The sequence below is a fragment of the Choloepus didactylus genome, chromosome 21, assembly GCF_015220235.1.
Source record: "Choloepus didactylus isolate mChoDid1 chromosome 21, mChoDid1.pri, whole genome shotgun sequence".
Classification (NCBI taxonomy): domain Eukaryota; kingdom Metazoa; phylum Chordata; class Mammalia; order Pilosa; family Megalonychidae; genus Choloepus; species Choloepus didactylus.
In genome coordinates, this window is record NC_051327.1 from 51,666,483 (window position 1) to 51,679,723 (window position 13,241).

General features: G+C 38.4%; 1 pseudogene; it reads right to left on the reverse strand.

The window, feature by feature from the left end:
• Positions 1–572: 572 nt before the first annotated feature.
• LOC119517299 lies at positions 573–9,490 on the reverse strand (annotated as a pseudogene).
• Positions 9,491–13,241: the final 3,751 nt, after the last annotated feature.

Below are 13,241 nucleotides of genomic sequence, written 5' to 3' on the forward strand. Positions count from 1 at the left end.
CTTTCTACCTACTTTCCTGGAGGAGTAACTAAAACATACAGCTCACCAGTCTGCCATCTTGCCCCGCCTGCTTACATACATTTTTATTTAAGCATTGGGACAGAGAAGCCCATAGTCCATCTACATATGTTCAGGGTACTATTAGAATGTAATGTATGAAGCAAAACCGCTAACAATTATATGCCAATTTTTTCCCTTATGCATTCCCTTGGCACTTAATTCAGTCTGTAAGTAATTAAATTAAGCATAGACTGTTGGCATTGTATTATATAAATAATCAAATATGTTGAGGACTGTCAGAGATGATTTCCACTAAGAATCATGTAATAAAATTATACCTCAGAACTCGGAACTGTTAACGGTCCTTCAATTGGTTTCTAAAACAGTTACATAATAGCAAATAGTGATGTCCAACTATCAAAGTGGAATCTGGTTAGGCTGTGATGTTTTAGCACGTGAACCTGGTTTATAGCATTCCTTGGGCAAATCTCCTATCCCCCAGTACAGAGCACATCACAAGCCAGTCATGATACCACAGCAACTGCCAAGGAGACCAATTACCCAGTACACCCCTAGCTCTCAGCTAGAATTTGAGAACTTGAAGTAAGAGGATTGTCTCTGTCATTTAACAGTGTTATGACATTAGAAAAGACACAACCCAAAGTGTCAAATCCATTTTCAGGATTCCTCAGTAATTTGATAGCCAAATACAACTTTTCTATAATTCCCCTCAGTGCACTTTTTACCTCTTGATTTCTCATGCTATAAATCAATGGGTTTAGCATGGGACTCACCATCACATAAATCTGGGTTTAAAGAATGACTTGACTTGGGCTACAGCTACATAAAAATGATTTTCCCATGAAATATTGTGATGGAAGTCAGATGGCAAGCACAGGTAGAAAAGGCTTTCTGCTGTCCTTCAGCAGAGTGAATCTTCAGAAAGGTCAAAAGACTGAAGACATAAGAAAGCACAATGAAAAGAGAGCAGAGGGTATTGAACCCAGCAATGGTAAGTAGCATCAGCTCTTTGATGTGTCAGAGCAGGCCAGTGCAATCAAGGGAAAATCATCACAGTAGAAGTGGTTGAACATATTGGAGTCACAAAAAGACAAGCAGAAGGTTGCCATCATCTGAACAAGACCCACAGTGAATCCATAAATGTATGTGCCAGCAATCATTTGAATACAGAGTCTCCTAGGCATGAGAACAACATAGAGTGAAGGATTGCAGATGGCAACATACTGATCATATGCCATAATTGAAAGCATGTACAATTCACAAACTACAAATGTGATAAAGCAGCACACGTGAATGCCACAGGCATAAAATGTTACACTTTTAACTTCATGCATAAAGTTTGCCAAGGTGTTTGGGGTGACAGATGAAGTAAAAGAAAAATCAACAGAAGCCAGATGGCTGAGGAACAAATACATGGGTGTGTGAAGTTGAGGACTGATTTGGATTACTACAATCAAACCAACATTGCCCATGACACAAACTAAGTAGATCACTAGGAAGACACCAAAGAAAATAGCTTGGAGGCGGGGCAAGATGGCAGACTGGTGAGCTGTATGTTTTAGTTACTCCTCCAGGAAAGTAGGTAAAAAGCCAGGAACTGCGTGGACTGGACACCACAGAGCAATCTGTCTTTGGGCATACTTCATACAACACTCATGAAAACGTGAAACTGCTGAGATCAGTGAAATCTGTAAGTTTTTGCGGCCAGGGGACCCGCGCCCCTCCCTGCCAGGCTCAGTCCCGGGGGAGGAGGGGCTGTCAGCTCCAGGAAGGAGAAGGGAGAATTGCAGTGGCTGCTCTCATCGGAAACTCATTCTACTGATTCAAACTCCAACCATAGATAGACTGAGGCCAGACACCAGAGACTCTGAGAGCAGCCAGCCCAGCAGAGAGGAGACGGGCATAGAAGGAAAACAACACGAGAAGCTCCAAAGTAAAAGCAGAGGATTTTTGGAGTTCTGGTGAACACAGAAAGGGGAAGGGCGGAGATCAGGCCTTGAGGCGCATATGCAAATCCCGAAGCAAGGCTGATCTCTCTGCCCAGGGCACCTTTCCTTAATGGCCCTGGTTGCTTTGTCTATTAGCATTTCAATAACCCATTAGATCTCTGAGGAGGGCCGTTTTTTTTTTTTTTTTTTTTTTTTAAATCCTTTTTGCTCTTTCTAAAACAATTACTCTAAGAAGCTCAATACAGAAAGCTTCAAAGAATTGAAATTTGGGCACGTCAAGTCAAGAGCAGAAATAAGAGAGCTCTGAGACAAAAGGCAATAATCCAGTGGCTGAGAAAATTCACTAAACAACACAACTTCCCAAGAAAAGGGGGGTGTCCGCTCACAGCCACCATCCTGGTGGACAGGAAACACTCCTGCCCATCGCCAGCCCCATAGCCCAGAGCTGCCCCAGACAACCCAGTGTGACGGAAGTGCTTCAAATAACAGGCACACACCACAAAACTGGGCGTGGACATTAGCCTTCCCTGCAACCTCAGCTGAATGTCCCAGAGCTGGGAAGGGGGAGCAGTGTGAATTAACAGAGCCCCATTCAGCCATCATTTGAGCAGACTGGGAGCCTCCCAACACAGCCCAGCAGCCCAGAACTGCCCTGGGGGGACGGCACTCACCTGTGACATAGCACAGTCATCCCTCAACAGAGGACCCGGGGTGCACAGCCTGGAAGAGGGGCCCACTTGCAAGTCTCAGGAGCCATACGCCAATACCAAAGACTTGTGGGTCAGTGGCAGAGACAAACTGTGGCAGGACTGAACTGAAGGATTAGACTATTGCAGTAGCTTTAAAACTCTAGGATCATCAGGGAGATTTGATTGTTAGGGCCACCCCCCCTCCCCGACTGCCCAGAAACACGCCCCACATACAGGGCAGGCAACACCAACTACACACGCAAGCTTGGGACACCAATTGGGCCCCACAAGACTCACTCCCCCACTCACCAAAAAGGCTAAGCAGGGGAGATCTGGCTTGTGGAGAACAGGTGGCTCGTGGACGCCACCTGCTGGTTAGTTAGAGAAAGTGTACTCCACGAAGCTGTAGATCTGATAAATTAGAGATAAGGACTTCAACTGGTCTACAAACCCTAAAAGAACCCTATCAAGGACAGCAAATGCCACGAGGCCAAAAACAACAGAAAATTATAAAGCATATGAAAAAACCAGACGATATGGATAACCCAAGCCCAAGCACCCAAATCAAAAGACCAGAAGAGACACACCTAGAGCAGCTACTCAAAGAACTAAAGATGAACAATGAGACCCTAGTACGGGATATGAAGGAAATCAAGAAGACCCTAGAAGAGCATAAAGAAGACATTGCAAGACTAAATAAAAAAATGGATGATCTTATGGAAATTAAAGAAACTGTTGACCAAATTAAAAAGATTCTGGACACTCATAGTACAAGACTAGAGGAAGTTGAACAACGAATCACTGACCTGGAAGATGACAGAATGGAAAATGAAAGCATAAAAGAAAGAATGGGGAAAAAAATTGAAAAACTCGAAATGGACCTCAGGGATATGATAGATAATATGAAGCGTCCGAATATAAGACTCATTGGTGTCCCAGAAGGGGAAGAAAAGGGTAAAGGTCTAGGAAGAGTATTCAAAGAAATTGTTGGGGAAAACTTCCCAAATCTTCTAAACAACATAAATACACAAATCATAAATGCTCAGCGAACTCCAAATAGAATAAATCCAAAAAAACCCACTCCGAGACATATACTGATCACACTGTCAAACATAGAAGAGAAGGAGCAAGTTCTGAAAGCAGCAAGAGAAAAGCAATTCACCACATACAAAGGAAACAGCATAAGACTAAGTAGTGACTACTCAGCAGCCACCATGGAGGCGAGAAGGCAATGGCACGATATATTTAAAATTCTGAGAGAGAGGAATTTCCAGCCAAGAATACTTTATCCAGCAAAGCTCTCCTTCAAATTTGAGGGAGAGCTTAAATTTTTCACAGACAAACAAATGCTGAGAGAATTTGCTAACAAGAGACCTGCCCTACTGGAGATACTAAAGGGAGCCCTACAGACAGAGAAACAAAGACAGGACAGAGAGACTTGGAGAAAGGTTCAGTACTAAAGAGATTCGGTATGGGTACAATAAAGGATATTAATAGAGAGAGGGAAAAATATGGCAAACATAATCCAAAGGATAAGATGGCCGATTCAAGAAATGCCTTCACGGTTTTAACGTTGAATGTAAATGGATTAAACTCCCCAATTAAAAGATATAGATTCGCAGAATGGATCAAAAAAAATGAACCATCAATATGTTGCATACAAGAGACTCATCTTAGACACAGGGACACAAAGAAATTGAAAGTGAAAGGATGGAAAAAAATATTTCATGCAAGCTACAGCCAAAAGAAAGCAGGTGTAGCAATATTAATCTCAGATAAAATAGACTTCAAATGCAGGGATGTTTTGAGAGACAAAGAAGGCCACTACATACTAATAAAAGGGGCAATTCAGCAAGAAGAAATAACAATCGTAAATGTCTATGCACCCAATCAAGGTGCCACAAAATACATGAGAGAAACATTGGCAAAACTAAAGGAAGCAATTGATGTTTCCACAATAATTGTGGGAGACTTCAACACATCACTCTCTCCTATAGATAGATCAACCAGACAGAAGACCAATAAGGAAATTGAAAACCTAAACAATCTGATAAATGAATTAGATTTAACAGACATCTACAGGACATTACATCCCAAATCACCAGGATACACATACTTTTCTAGTGCTCACGGAACTTTCTCCAGAATAGATCATATGCTGGGACATAAAACAAGCCTCAATAAATTTAAAAAGATTGAAATTATTCAAAGCACATTCTCTGACCACAATGGAATACAATTAGAAGTCAATAACCATCAGAGACTTAGAAAATTCACAAATACCTGGAGGTTAAACAACACACTCCTAAACAATCAGTGGGTTAAAGAAGAAATAGCAAGAGAAATTGCTAAATATATAGAGACGAATGAAAATGAGAACACAACATACCAAAACCTATGGGATGCAGCAAAAGCAGTGCTAAGGGGGAAATTTATAGCACTAAACGCATATATTAAAAAGGAAGAAAGAGCCAAAATCAAAGAACTAATGGATCAGCTGAAGAAGCTAGAAAATGAACAGCAAACCAATCCTAAACCAAGTAGAAGAAAAGAAATAACAAGGATTAAAGCAGAAATAAATGACATAGAGAACAAAAAAACAATAGAAAGGATAAATATCACCAAAAGTTGGTTCTTTGAGAAGATCAACAAGATTGACAAGCCCCTAGCTAGACTGACAAAATCAAAAAGAGAGAAGACCCATATAAACAAAATAATGAATGAAAAAGGTGACATAACTGCAGATCCTGAAGAAATTAAAAAAATTATAAGAGGATATTATGAACAACTGTATGGCAACAAACTGGATAATGTAGAAGAAATGGACAATTTCCTGGAAACATATGAACAACCTAGACTGACCAGAGAAGAAATAGAAGACCTCAACCAACCCATCACAAGCAAAGAGATCCAATCAGTCATCAAAAATCTTCCCACAAATAAATGCCCAGGGCCAGATGGCTTCACAGGGGAATTCTACCAAACTTTCCAGAAAGAACTGACACCAATCTTACTCAAACTCTTTCAAAACATTGAAAAAAATGGAACACTACCTAACTCATTTTATGAAGCTAACATCAATCTAATACCAAAACCAGGCAAAGATGCTACAAAAAAGGAAAACTACCGGCCAATCTCCCTAATGAATATAGATGCAAAAATCCTCAACAAAATACTTGCAAATCGAATCCAAAGACACATTAAAAAAATCATACACCATGACCAAGTGGGGTTCATTCCAGGCATGCAAGGATGGTTCAACATCAGAAAAACAATCAATGTATTACAACACATTAAAAACTCGAAAGGGAAAAATCAATTGATCATCTCAATAGATGCTGAAAAAGCATTTGACAAAATCCAACATCCCTTTTTGATAAAAACACTTCAAAAGGTAGGAATTGAAGGAAACTTCCTCAACATGATAAAGAGCATATATGAAAAACCCACAGCCAGCATAGTACTCAATGGTGAGAGACTGAAAGCCTTCCCTCTAAGATCAGGAACAAGACAAGGATGCCCGCTGTCACCACTGTTATTCAACATTGTGCTGGAAGTGCTAGCCAGGGCAATCCGGCAAGACAAAGAAATAAAAGGCATCCAAATTGGAAAAGAAGAAGTAAAACTGTCATTGTTTGCAGATGATATGATCTTATATCTAGAAAACCCTGAGAAATCAACGATACCCCTACTAGAGCTAATAAACAAATTTAGCAAAGTAGCGGGATACAAGATTAATGCACATAAGTCAGTAATGTTTCTATATGCTAGAAATGAACAAACTGAAGAGACACTCAAGAAAAAGATACCATTTTCAATAGCAACTAAAAAAATCAAGTACCTAGGAATCAACTTAACCAAAGATGTAAAAGACCTATACAAAGAAAACTACATAACTCTACTAAAAGAAATAGAAGGGGACCTTAAAAGATGGAAAAATATTCCATGTTCATGGATAGGAAGGCTAAATGTCATTAAGATGTCAATTCTACCCAAACTCATCTACAGATTCAATGCAATCCCAATCAAAATTCCAACAACCTACTTTGCAGACTTGGAAAAGCTAGTTATCAAATTTATTTGGAAAGGGAAGATGCCTCGAATTGCTAAAGACACTCTAAAAAAGAAAAACGAAGTGGGAGGACTTACACTCCCTGACTTTGAAGCTTATTATAAAGCCACAGTTGCCAAGACAGCATGGTACTGGCACAAAGATAGACATATAGATCAATGGAATCGAATTGAGAATTCAGAGATAGACCCTCAGATCTATGGCCGACTGATCTTTGATAAGGCCCCCAAAGTCACCGAACTGAGCCATAATGGTCTTTTCAACAAATGGGGCTGGGAGAGTTGGATATCCATATCCAAAAGAATGAAAGAGGACCCCTACCTCACCCCCTACACAAAAATTAACTCAAAATGGACCAAAGATCTCAATATAAAAGAAAGTACCATAAAACTCCTAGAAGATAATGTAGGAAAACATCTTCAAGACCTTGTATTAGGAGGCCACTTCCTAGACTTTACACCCAAAGCACAAGCAACAAAAGAGAAAATAGATAAATGGGAACTCCTCAAGCTTAGAAGTTTCTGCACCTCAAAGGAATTTCTCAAAAAGGTAAAGAGGCAGCCAACTCAATGGGAAAAAATTTTTGGAAACCATGTATCTGACAAAAGACTGATATCTTGCATATACAAAGAAATCCTACAACTCAATGACAATAGTACAGACAGCCCAATTATAAAATGGGCAAAAGATATGAAAAGACAGTTCTCTGAAGAGGAAATACAAATGACCAAGAAACACATGAAAAAATGTTCAGCTTCACTAGCTATTAGAGAGATGCAAATTAAGACCACAATGAGATACCATCTAACACCGGTTAGAATGGCTGCCATTAAACAAACAGGAAACTACAAATGCTGGAGGGGATGTGGAGAAATTGGAACTCTTATTCATTGTTGGTGGGACTGTATAATGGTTCAGCCACTCTGGAAGTCAGTCTGGCAGTTCCTTAGAAAACTAGATATAGAGCTACCATTCGATCCAGCGATTGCACTCCTCGGTATATACCCGGAAGATCGGAAAGCAGTGACACGAACAGATATCTGCACGCCAATGTTCATAGCAGCATTATTCACAATTGCCAAGAGATGGAAACAACCCAAATGTCCTTCAACAGATGAGTGGATAAATAAAATGTGGTATATACACACGATGGAATACTACGCGGCAGTAAGAAGGAACGATCTGGTGAAACATATGACAACATGGATGAACCTTGAAGACATAATGCTGAGCGAAATAAGCCAGGCACAAAAAGAGAAATATTATATGCTACCACTAATGTGAACTTTGAAAAATGTAAAACAAATGGTTTATAATGTAGAATGTAGGGGAACTAGCAGTAGAGAGCAATTAAGGAAGGGGGAACAATAATCCAGGAAGAACAGATAAGCTATTTAACGTTCTGGGGATGCCCAGAAATGACTATGGTCTGTTAATTTCTGATGGTTGTAGTAGGAACAAGTTCACTGAAATGTTGCTATATTATGTAACTTTCTTGGGGTATAGTAGGAACATGTTGGAAGTTAAGCAGTTATCTTAGGTTAGTTGTCTTTTTCTTACTCCCTTGCTATGGTCTCTTTGAAATGCTCTTTTATTGTATGTTTGTTTTCTTTTTAACTTTTTTTTCATACAGGTGATTTGAAAAAAGAAGGGAAAGTTAAAAAAAAAAAAAAAAAAAAAAAAAAGAAAAAAGACAAGGGGAAAAAAAAAAAAAAAAAAAAGATGTAGTGCCCCCTTGAGGAGCCTGTGGAGAATGCAGGGGTATTCGCCTACCCCACCTCCATGGTTGCTAACATGACCACAGACATAGGGGACTGGTGGTTTGATGGGTTGAGCCCTCTACCATAAGTTTTACCCTTGGGAAGACGGTTGCTGCAAAGGAGAGGCTAGGCCTCCCTGTATTTGTGCCTAAGAGTCTCCTCCTGAATGCCTCTTTGTTGCTCAGATGTGGCCCTCTCTCTCTGGCTAAGCCAACTTGAAAGGTGAAATCACTGCCCTCCCCCCTACGTGGGATCAGACACCCAGGGAAGTGAATCTCCCTGGCAACGTGGAATATGACTCCCAGGGAGGAATGTAGACCTGGCACCGTGGGACGGAGAACATCTTCTTGACCAAAAGGGGGATGTGAAAGGAAATGAAATAAGCTTCAGTGGCAGAGAGATTCCAAAAGGAGCCGAGAGGTCACTCTGGTGGGCACTCTTATGCACACTTTAGACAACCCTTTTTAGGTTCTAAAGAATTGGGGTAGCTGGTGGTGGATACCTGAAACTATCAAACTACAACCCAGAACCCATGAATCTCGAAGACAGTTGTATAAAAATGTAGCTTATGAGGGGTGACAATGGGATTGGGAAAGCCATAAGGACCAAACACCACTTTGTCTAGTTTATGGATGGATGTGTAGAAAAGTAGGGGAAGGAAACAAACAGACAAAGGTACCCAGTGTTCTTTTTTACTTCAATTGCTCTTTTTCACTCTAATTATTATTCTTGTTATTTTTGTGTGTGTGCTAATGAAGGTGTCAGGGATTGATTTAGGTGATGAATGTACAACTATGTAATGGTACTGTAAACAATCGAAAGTACAATTTGTTTTGTATGACTGCGTGGTATGTGAATATATCTCAATAAAATGATGATTTAAAAAAAAAAAAAAAAAAAAAAAAAAAAAAAAAAAAAGAAAATAGCTTGAAGTTCTGGATTATCTGTGATTCCCAAGAGGATAAACTCAGACACTGCTGAATGATTGCCTTTGGCCATGGAATACATGTACAATTCGTCTACAGCAAATTCTTCTAGAACTTACATTCTGAGTATTTTTAATTCTATAGGCAATTTTCAAATAGATGTTAGGAGATGGTACTTGCCCATGATAATATTATATTGAACACATTCAAAGGAGAATTCTGATGGGTTCACTCTGTTATTCTCAAGTTAGTTTCTTCTTTCAGAAGGAAGACATTTGTTTTAGGTAGAAAGTACAAAACATGAGATGTTAAGGGGATCTTTTAAGGTTGAAAGAAGGTATTTTATTCAAAAATGTATAGAACTGAAAAATCTGTCATATATTTTAATGAGAGAAATTAAAGATTGAGAATTATTTGATCACAGGTATCAATTTTTTTAATTATTGGTATTTGGAAAATCTTATATAAAATTCCAATAACCCATTTGAAAATCCTTAATTAAAAGGAAATAATTAATTAAAAAATTGATTCCAGAAGGTGAAATTTTGTTTATGAAATTTCCAGAAGGTGAATTTTTTAGTTATTAGAGATAAGTAACAACATTTTGAATACTGATGATTTCTAGACCATAAATTCATCACTATTTTAATTTTGATTTTGTTCTCTTACTTACCTGGGTTTCCTGGTTTATGTTTAATTGTTATGTAGTATTTGTGAATTAAAGGAGAAGAAAAACCTCAGAAGTGTGAATAGCCTGGTGTTCCACTTTGCTAAAGTTGCTTTCATGCAAAATACCAGAAATGGATTGGCTTTTATGAAGGGGATTTATTTGGTTACAAATTTACAGTTTTAATGCCATAAAAGTGTCCAAACTAAGGCATCAACAAGAGGATACCTTCACTGAAGAAAGTCTGATGGCATCCGGAACACCTCAGCTGGGAAGGCACGTGGCTGGTGCCCGCTGGTCCTTTGCTCCTGGGTTCTGGTTTCAAAATGGCTTTCTCCAAAATGTCTCAGGGATTCTCTCTCTTGGCTTCTGTCTCTCAACTCCTGTGCATCCTTGTTTGTTCTCCCAGAGTGTTTCTCTCTAAGCCTCTGGGTGTCCTCTCTTAGCTTCCCCAGGCCAAACTCAGGGCTTTATCTCTTAGGTTAGCATCTCCAAACATATTTCTGTCTGCTTCTCCAAGCCTCTGTCATCTGTGTCAGCCCCAGAACTCTCTTAAGGACTCCAGTAAACAAGTCAAGACCCACCTTGAATTGGTGGGGTCACATCTCCATGGAAATAAGTTAATCAAAACATCCCACCATAACAAGTATGTCCCCACAAGATAGCATTAAAGAACATAGTATTTCCTAGGGTATATAACAGTTTCAAACCTGCACAACTAGTTTATCTGAAATATGCATAACAGTATTAACAACAACAAAAAAATAAGTGATTCAGAAAACAGATTTACCGAGCATTTTCAAACATCCAAATACAAAACAAGAGAAGAAAAATCTCTAGGATGAATTTGTAAAATGCAAATCTGTTTCTGGCTAATTAAAAGGAGATACCTTTTAATGATATTTACTTGAGCAGAAGAGATGTAAATTTGATTTTCATTTTTCACTATTTAATTTCATATTATCTTTATAGCAACTATGTAGATTGACTGTACAGCTATCATCCTTACTTTCAGATATTGAAATGAAGGCTGAAAGTTTAGATCTTCTTCATTTTTCATAACAAGCATGGGGTAAAGCAGAATAACTCATTAACTGGTCCCATTCTTGATTCCCTAACTTCAAATTATAGTTTATACAAATGACCTTATTCCAGAGTGGGAAAGATTTCTCCATCCACCAGAGGAGGGGCAAGCTGAGTAAGTTCACATCATGTGTTTTCACCATTACTTACCTCATGCTATATGCTACATGAGATTTAGCTCTTTCATAGTAAAATGAAGCTTACTCTGCAGAAACATGTATAATCCCATATAGTGATGAATGCTGGTGGTTATTCTGTTTGTAATATTTTGAAATGTATTATTCCATTGCCTCACCAATTTGTCACTAAAAATCCTTGTCCTGCATAGCTCTTTTTCTCTCTAGCACTTACGTATCTGTGCTGTATGGAACCTGTGTGGCTCTTGCTCTTTTATTATCAAATTCTCTAACATCTTCAATCTCTTAATTCTCTCTTCTTAAACTGAAACCTGGGTTTCCTTTGAAACCTACTTCTCTCCAGGCCACATCTCTGCAAACTGGTTGATTTGCAACTCTCCACATTTCAAAATGGAGAGGCAAGATAAGGCAATATTAATTTTTCAGGCATTGATACAAATTTATTATTACATCTCTCATTTGTTCAAACTATTCTAATGTTTTGAGCTTTATATCCATCTTTGTTGCTGTCATTTATAGCTCTCTAGGTCATTCCCTTTAATTCCCAGAAGACTTTGCTACTGAGATCATTCTTTCTTCCACAAAGAAAGTGCCATGAAATCCACACATTTAATAATATAGTTTCTCAGATTCATGTTGTCTTACTATCAGTGACCCCACTACCAATCCAATTGAGTTTCTCACACACATGACTCTACTGTGGGTCTTGTTTCATTTGAATTTGATCAAATGGTAAATAACCCAAATTAAAACATTATTTTATTACCACAACCCCTGTTCCTAACTTTTATAACTTCTTTGTGGCCTTACAACTTTTAATTTATTCACTCATATCAATATTTTTCAAGCCCCACTAATTATCCCTTATCAATCATATAACTTTCTTTAATCCATTGTTTCCCTACACAGTTAGATTCCATGATTTATTAATTCAATTATCCTTGCCAACATCCTAAACTTTCTTGTGTTATTTCCCTCCAGACACACCAAAATTTGTGTATTTAGGGAATGCTCTTCTTTTTGCAATTGTATCTGGACTACCAACAACACCAACCAGGAAAAAGTGAGCAATTATGAAATTATCATATTCAAAATTAAATAGTAAGTTTCATTTGCCTTTTTTCTGAATCAGCTCTCTCCCAGTCTGTGTTGCCATTTCATACCCTTGGACTTTCTTCATCCTTTTCCATACCACCCCCTCAGTTGGCTTTTTAGTAGATGTCAACTATTTCAACATCAAAGGGGAATTTAAAGTAAAAAAAAAAATGGAAAACAACTAAACTTCTTGTCACCAGTTGCAAAAATCTACCTGCTTCCAAATATATCCTTTTTCCAGTATTTTGGCACATGGTGTTCTCTTTCTAATAATTAAACTTATGTTTTAGTCCCCATGCTCTTTTGTTTCACATAATACTCTCCCTCTTTATTCCGTCTTTCCCAACAATATAAAAACAAGTTATATGCAAAAAGCTTCACCAATGACCTCTGATTTTTTTTTTCCTCTAGTTTTACCTCCGCTACCTTTTAACTTTTCTTCAACCCCTCAAGAAAAAAACAACCTAGAAGAGCTACCAACACTGGCATCCTCCTTCACATTTGTATCTCAGTGTATTATATGTTGATGATTTTTCTCAGCATTGCACTGCAATTACTCTCCCAAGTTCACCAACACCCTTCTTATCCCCAAATTCAATAAAGGCTTCTTAGTTGACTTCTCTCTAAGCATTGGACACCATTCAAATCATGTTTCATCTAGAAAATTGTTATTTTCTGGTTTCAAAGTCACCAGAATCTTTGTTTCATCATATTTTTGTCCACTTTTTTTCTTCCTTTGTAGCTCTGCTTCGTGTTATTAGAATTCTACCATAAGTCAACTATCTCCTTATTGCACACTCTGTTTCAGAGTTCTTATCTAACACTATGAGAACAAATGTCAT